A 7,923-nucleotide genomic window follows, 5' to 3' on the forward strand; every position below is an offset into this window, starting at 1 on the left:
GGGGTCCGCCTGGGGGCGGCGGGGAGGAGCCTGTGCGCCGCGCGGCCTCGGGCTCCAAAGTGCGGTGTTGAGTTACGGGCGCGCGGGTCCGCCCGGGATGCTGCGCCGCGGGGCCCGGGGCGCCCGGTGCCCGCTACCTGCTGCTCCCGCCCCACCCTCAACTTTCTCGGCCCTGCCAGGGAAGTTGGCGCCTCCCAGCCCTCCGCCCGGAAGGGGTCGAGCTCAGCCCCGTCTAACTTTGGACGGGAGCAGTGCCGCGGCCCAGGTCCGGTCCCGCGCGGTTACGTGCTTTCAGCGTTCGTAGCCCTTGGAGGGGTTTATCTTCATTTTTTTTTTTGGGGGGGGATCCTGCTGTTTTCCTTTTAAAGAATGATTAATGAGCTTGGAAGTGTGTTGCAAAGTCAGTTTCATCCAGCGCATTGTACAGGAGACCGAGGCAGGAGGGTTGGCTTTAGGCCAGTCCTGGGCTACACGGCCAGTTCAAGACGTGCCCGGACTACATAGTGAGATCCTGCCTCACAGAAACCGAAAAGAAAAAGAAACTAAAACACAGACGTGTTTAGTGAGGGGGCTCTTCGCCAGCGCTGTGGCAGTAAGACTGGCAGGAGGTGAATGCAAGACGTAAGATAATGAGGGTATTTGATAATCGAGTGCTTGGCATAAACCTATTGTTGACGGAGCATACAGTTTTTAGAACACTAAATACTCCTTATGTGTTGGCCAGAGCTTAGAATGAACAATTGGCCCGTTCATTTTGCTGGATAAATAATGCTTTAATCCATTTGCCAAAAGAGGATCATTGGATTTGAGATGACAGGCTGATATTTAAGATTTTTTTAAATTTAACTTTCAGATTTTCTTTGCTTTACCCGGTGTGCTTTTATCGTCCAGAACTAATAATTTACTTCAAATATGACAAAATGCAGGGTACTCTTTGGAGTTAATTGTATGCTGTAAAAAGGATTGCATAGCTTTCTTAATCAGTTTTCTATAGTTTGGAATTTATAGTTGATATTAGTAAGGAAAGACAAGGTGGAGAGATGCACTTTTGTATAAATGAGATTCGGTTATAGCACTTAAAAGTGCCAAATCTTGTCTTAATGCGCCTCCCCCCTCTGTCCACATACATGGACGTGCACGAGGCTCCGAAAGAGGTAGTTAATTTCATTGTGGGGAAAATAGGTTGTCTCTGCTGGTTTTTGGAGACTGTAATTACTTAACTGGATATTAAAGTGATTATTCTTTTTCACTGTGATTGTAGGAAATGATAAGGTTTGCCTTTCTTTCCTTATCTTGCTGATTGTCAGGAGTCTCAGGAATGAGAAAGAGGGTGGTTGGTTTTTGTTTTTTTCTTACTGCTTCACCACTCCCAGGAGCAGAGTTGGATTTTTTTTATTCATGCTTGTCTGTGGCAGGTTGTTGAAAGTATTTGTCTATGCTTGACTTTTAGTTCTCAGTCTTATTTATATTAAATCCATGTGCAAATTAACGGTCTGAAATGTTGAATAGTGGCTCCTGTATCTTGTGCAGTGTAATTTAAGCCATCTGAACATAGGGGTACATCCTAAGCAATACTCCCCAAAGACCAGGGCCTGTTGAGGGTATCCCAATGAAGTTGTGAACTGGGCAGTACTGGTGGAGCTTATCTGTACAGCTAGGCTCCTAGAATTTCATGTCACTGTTGAGAATCTGGGAAGTCAGGAAAGCCACGCTGATTTCTTGGATGTGCCACAGACCAAAGCCTGGTGGGTACTACTTTCTTTGTGTTGCTTCCTTGGGTACAAGGTGAAGTTGAGCTTAGTTGCTATAGATGTGCCCCTAGCAAGCTTATGCTAAGTCTCTTGTTGTTACTAAGCAGTAATGTTGACTTTTGTACATAGGCAATGGTCATCTTTTTGGTAGTGGAGAAATTCCATCTGGCCTATTTGTTTAAATTTCTGCTATATTACTATGTACAATGAATGTATACTTTTAAAACTATGTTTAAAAGTATAGTAGTATTTTATGGTTTATAGAAGCTAAATAACTCGGACATAAAGGAAAATGTAAAGTTCTGTTCACTCTCTAGAACTCTCCCCCAGTTCTAGTTGTTTTTCATAAATTATTGCTGGTAGCCATTCCTTGTTCTGTCTATATAGAAAATGCTAGCGGTTATGCAAGGATAAGCATGTTTGATATCTCTTTTTAAAAAGTGTTAAAATGAAATTAGATGGTAACAAAGATGGAAAGATTGCTATTATGTTGAATACTGAGTGAATTATATTCCTCAGATTTTCTTCAGTGGAATGAAATTAAAATGGAGTTTTCTATATGTGCTAATTCTCAGAAGTATTTGTATGAATGCGTTTGCAGATTTTCTTTTAATGGTTGAAGATGAAGTTTGGTCCCCTCCCCCCCACGGTGTGGTATGTAATTACAGTGAAAAATGTTACTTTTTAAGAAAATTAAATGTAGTAAATTTAGAAAATTTAGTAGGTAGTGAAATGTCCATGTAATATGTGAATCTTTTTCATTTGGGAACTGTTTGGAAGGGAATAGCCTATATAATTAGTTTCTTTATTTCTTCATTCTGTGTAATAATTCTGGTGTCAGCTTCCTGGAAGATGTGGATTCATTCAGCATGGAGACTATATATGGCTTTTTTTGTATAAGTGTTATTCATAGTAATCCTAACAAATTCACTAGCTTAAAGTATTTAGTTTTATTTAGTAGGTTGATTTATCATGCTTAGGTTTTGTAGTTTTCTCTAGTGTAATAATGGTGATCAGACTGGGTTTGGTGACATCCACCTGTAATTCTAGCTCCCAGGTGGCCAAGGCCGGAGGGTCACTGTGAGTTGAGTTCAAGACCAGCCTGGGCTACTTAGTAAGTTTAAGACCAGCTGGGTAAGTAAGTTGAAGACCAGCCTGCGCTACAAAGTGAGACTCTGTCTTAAGCCAAAAAAAGCTCCCAAAACCAAAAAGATGGCCATTTAAAACTGTATTTCTGAATTTTATTAAATCTTTTTTCCCCCTGAGGTAGTAGGTTTTACATTCATTAAACATAGGAAAAGAAGTATGCTCTGCAGAGCTTAAAAGAATTAAATTTACAGAAATATACTTTGCAGGGTGAAAGCAGACCACTGACAGAGAGAGAGCACAGTGGCCTGAGAAAATGGCCATCGCGTTTGTATTCCCCACTCATTAGACTGACATCAGATCTGGGCTGCTCTATCAAGAACCCATTTGGGATCACACTGGAAGATTGAAGATAAACTGTGTGCTTGGTTCCAGGCGCAGGGCTTGGGCGTGTCATCTGGATTCCAGCTTGACAGGCCTGCTCACGTGCCTGGTCAGCTGCCCCAGGCCCTAATCTCCTGTCTCAGGCCTCCTCTCTTTAACATTTATTGAGTTCTAGTTTAGGTGTATAAGTGAGGTGATTAAACTTTTTCTGTACAGTGATCTAATGATTAAGAAATACTGGTAACTTTTATTCATAATTATGTGCATTTGAAATAAACTTTTTAAGGTTTACTAAGGTGACCTGTTTAGATATCCTCATTGACAGCAAGGGTCTAAACTGTAGTTGATGCACCAAATCCAACCTCCTTGCCTGTTTTTATGAATAAAGTTTTATTGGAACATACAGTAGCTGTTCATTTTTGAGTAGTCTGGCTGCTTTTGGGCTGTAATGGCAAATGAATGATTTTAACACTATACATCAGTTCAGGTGCTTTGACTATAACAACCAAAAAAAAAGCTCAAACTGTCAGAAACTGAGGAAATTTTAACAATGAGGAAATTGCTTACATAGCAAAATCCAGAGGCTTAGTATTGGCTCAGTATTGACGCACATGCCCCTAATACCAGCATTCTGGGAGACTGAGGCAGGTGGATCACAAGTTTGAGCCTAGCCATGGCAGTTTAGCAATGTGGTGAAATCTTGTCTCAAAAATAAAAAACAGGCTGCAGAAGTATGTAGCTCAGGGCAAGCCCCTGGGTCCAGTCCCCAGTACCGGGGGTAAGGGGAGGGGGAGATAAAGTAATAGCTCAATGAAGAGCAAAGATTTATTCCAGCTCTTTGCCCTGCAGCCTTCTGCATTGGCTTCATACTAAGACTCCTTTCCCTTTGTCACAGATTGGCTGTTGTAAGGACTAGCATCCTATTCAGACACAGCACAGCCAAAGAAATGAGAGAAGAGGACTGTCCTTTTCTGAGGACTTCCTTGCTGATGTCTCCTCCATCACATTGGCCAGGATTGGGGCATATTCCATACCTAAGCAGTCATAGACAGGAGCAATGGAGCTGCCCTTTCTAACTGTTGCTGTTAGATAATTTTTCTTACTCATGTGCCATGTCTTAAATTCTTGTCTTCACCCGAGGTCAGGCCAGAGTTTAACCAGACATAGTTAAGCATGAACATGGGAGTTCACATTTTGGTCATGAAATTTAGTTAAATTATATAGTGGAAAACGATTTCTGTTTAAATACTCGATTCTTCATTTGATGATAACTTCCCCTGTTGATTTTGGGTTTTATTTATTTACTTTTTTGGTACTGGGAATCAAACTCATGACTTCTAGCTTGCCAGGCAGGTGTCATGTCACTGAGCTATATTCCAGGCCCTGCCTGCTGTTTTTGTACATAAAATTTTATTTGAACACATTGTAGCTCGCTTGTTTACTTATCTATGGATGATTTCCTGCTGTACTGACAGCCAGTAGTTGCAACAGAGACTGTGGCTACAAATGCTTACTTACGTGTCCCTTTAGTTTGCTGAGCTCTGCTTTAAGGTTATCAGTGGGAAGTTATCCTGTGCCAGTATTCTCTATGTTAGGATGGAAAGATGAGTAAGGAATTCACAACCTAAATGGGAGATCGTCCACACTGTATGTCTGAAAGTGTGTTGAGTGCGGTTGTAGTGGTGCGTGTAAACTAGAATTAGCATTCAGTGTACTCACATCAGTGCTGCATCATCAGTAATGTGCATTCCCCTTTCTAAATTATTAAAAACTTGTTTCTGAATAAGCTGAGAGTATGTGTATTTGTCACCAAAACTCTCTTATACCAAGATGGCACATACCTGTAATTTTAGCTACTTGGAAGTCTGAGGCAGGAGAATGACAAATTCAAGACCAGTCTGGACGACGCAACAAGACTGGACTCAAATTGAGAAAAATTCAGTAAAAAGGGAAAGGAGGATACAGCTGTTGTTAATGCTGTGGGAAGGATTAAAACGTCATTAGCTAACCTGAGGACACTTGATATTTAAGCTGTTTATAGGTTCTAGATTTAGAAAAAACTACAAATTTAGTTATTAAGTAAAGATAGTATTTTCCCCCCCTCTGGCTCAGGCTGCCTCAAGGGCAGGTCTGGTAATGCAGATGGAGGTGGGGATCGAATCCTGGTATCCTGCACCTGACTGTATTTGCATGAGCAGGCTCTTAACCAACTGAGCGAACGGGCAGGCCCCCTACATAAAGACAGTATATGTCACAAGTTTGCCAGTTACACCTAATCAACAACGAATTGTCATTAAATGGTAAGTTTATCTTATTTTTGTTGTCAGGTTAAATGAAATTATTGAAACAGTTGTGGATAGAGATGATAAAGACCTGAATTTGAAAGATCTAGCTGTGAAAACCTTTCATGTGTTCGTGTTTGCTGTCTCTAGTGTTTATTAGCTTTGTCATTTTACAACATTGAAATGAGAGGGAAATATTACCCTTGACATACTTAACAGAAAAATAAAAAGGAGTTTATATGTGAGCTTAAGGTACTGACGAACAGTAAACATTTGAGGACCAGCTATGTGATAGGCACTATTCCAGTTTCTCAAGGAGAGGTGAATATCAGAAAATTCCAAGTGTAATGGCTTTTATTAATGAGAATATGGAGATGGTAGTGATAACTTGGAGAAGACAGCTTCCCTGGATGCATGAGAAATGTCTACTTTTAAAGATACTTCAGAAAGATGTGAACCTGTTTTTAGAAATCAGCTGCTATTGTATCTGGGATTTCAAAACAGAAAAAGCATTATTTGTGAAATTTTCACACAGTTCAAATCTTTGATTCTTTATTACTGTGTTGGTGATTTAAATGAACTGCTATCTTATCATTTCTAATGTTTATTATGTGAATATTTAATGTTTTCTTATAAAGTGAAGGAGATGGACTGGATTTAGAATTTAAAAGTAATGTATTTGTTTTTCTGCTTAACTTGAGAGCACCTTTCTGCTTACCTGTTCAGTAGATAGAATATATATTTTTATTTTAAATTTACAAAACTCAGAAGAGAAGTCAACTTGTGCTTGCCAGGCAGATGCTTAAGCTGTTAAGCTATTTCCCAGTCCCTCTGCTTTATATGCATGTATGTGTTTAGTATAGGGTGTCACTACACAGGTTGGACTCAAGTGATCCTCCTGTTTCAGCCTCCCAAATGCTGGGATATTACAGTTGGGCACCACCACACCAGGTCTCAGTCGCCATCTCAGCATGCCCCAGGGAGGGGGCCAGCATAGTGCCCCGGGGATGAACCCCAGTCCCTGCACCTGCCTAACACTTTTTGCACTGAGCTATCTGGCTGGCCCTCCTTCCGCTTTATATTTAAGCTTCAGAAGTTTGCTTTGCATTTTCATTTTCTCAAAAATACTGAATATTTCATTCCCTGAGAATCCTTAAAACAGATCACTTCTACATGAGCAAGTAGTTGGAACCTTATTTAGAGGTAATCATTCCAGATGATAATGTGTGCTTAGGTGTTTAGAGGTAATCTTCTGATCTGAAAACAATAGAGGAAACTTTACCAACTTCTTTCTTGGGAAGTCCTGTGCTGTGCATTTACTGTGAGGCTGGGGGACGTGAGGGCTGTCTGCAGTCACCCCTCTGCGTGCCACCCTGCGCTTTGCTCTTGGAGTTTACACTTGCAACATGCAGCGGGGGCTGGATGTGGCGATGCGCGCCTGTAGTCCCAGGACTGAGAGACCTGACACAGAGGAGGGAAGTTCAAGCTTAAATCGGACAACTTTGACTTATTGAGTGTCTCTCATAAGGAAAAATTAATGGATAAAAGGCTTTGTGCTCAAGCCATGGTCTTGGGAGGATACTAAAAGTTCTTGTATTGTTTTGCTTGGGAATTACGTGGCATTATATATATAAAATAATTATTACCATTTAGCATTAAAACAAGGAAAAGTAATTATTTTGTATTTTAAGGTGGCTAAACCTGGAGGTATGTGAACTAGGATGGGGAAAAGTCACATCTTTATTTATACATATTATTTATGTAGGCAGCAGTAGCGTTAGTAGTACCAGAGAGTGCTTCCATTAGAAATTGCAGGCATTTTCATAATATATTAAAAAGTCTCCAGGTAGCATTTACTTTCATCATTGCTTACAAGGTTAGTTATTAAATTCCCTTAGTAGATACGTAAAGCATTGATAAATATGTATGTCACTACAGAATAAAATTATTCTTTATATCTTGATTTCTGGTATAGTTTTCTTTTATTGCATTATGTATTTCATGGGCTTATTTATTGATACTGGGACTTGAGCTAGGGCCGTGTACATGCTAGGCAAATGTTCTACCATGTCCTCTAGACCACTTTATTTTATTTTGAGATAGGAGCTCACTGAATTGCCCAGTCTGACCTGAAACTTGTGATCCTCCTTCCTCAGTGCCTCAGATTCCTAGCTTTAAAATTACTCTCCTGGTTTGCCATGCAGGAAAAAAGAGATTCAGAGAACATTTTTTGTCAGTGCTGCTGTTGTGTTGATTTGACTGCCAGAGTAACCTTTTTAGTTCAGTTAATCTCTCAATAAATTGACTTTTTTTTTTTAAGTTTATGGGAAGACCACAGTTGTATTTGGGGGCTGTTTGCATCTCAGAATGAAAACAAAACAAAACAATTACTACAGTTAGGCTTAGGGAAAAGAATGTCT

General features: G+C 40.2%; 1 pseudogene; it reads left to right on the top strand.

The window, feature by feature from the left end:
- The window catches only part of LOC101570733, a 34,254-nt pseudogene extending 28,591 nt beyond the window's left edge, over nt 1-5,663 (top strand).
- Nucleotides 5,664-7,923: the final 2,260 nt, after the last annotated feature.

The sequence above is a fragment of the Octodon degus genome, unplaced genomic scaffold, assembly GCF_000260255.1.
Source record: "Octodon degus isolate 3935 unplaced genomic scaffold, OctDeg1.0 scaffold00012, whole genome shotgun sequence".
In the NCBI taxonomy this organism is placed as follows: Eukaryota; Metazoa; Chordata; class Mammalia; order Rodentia; family Octodontidae; genus Octodon; species Octodon degus.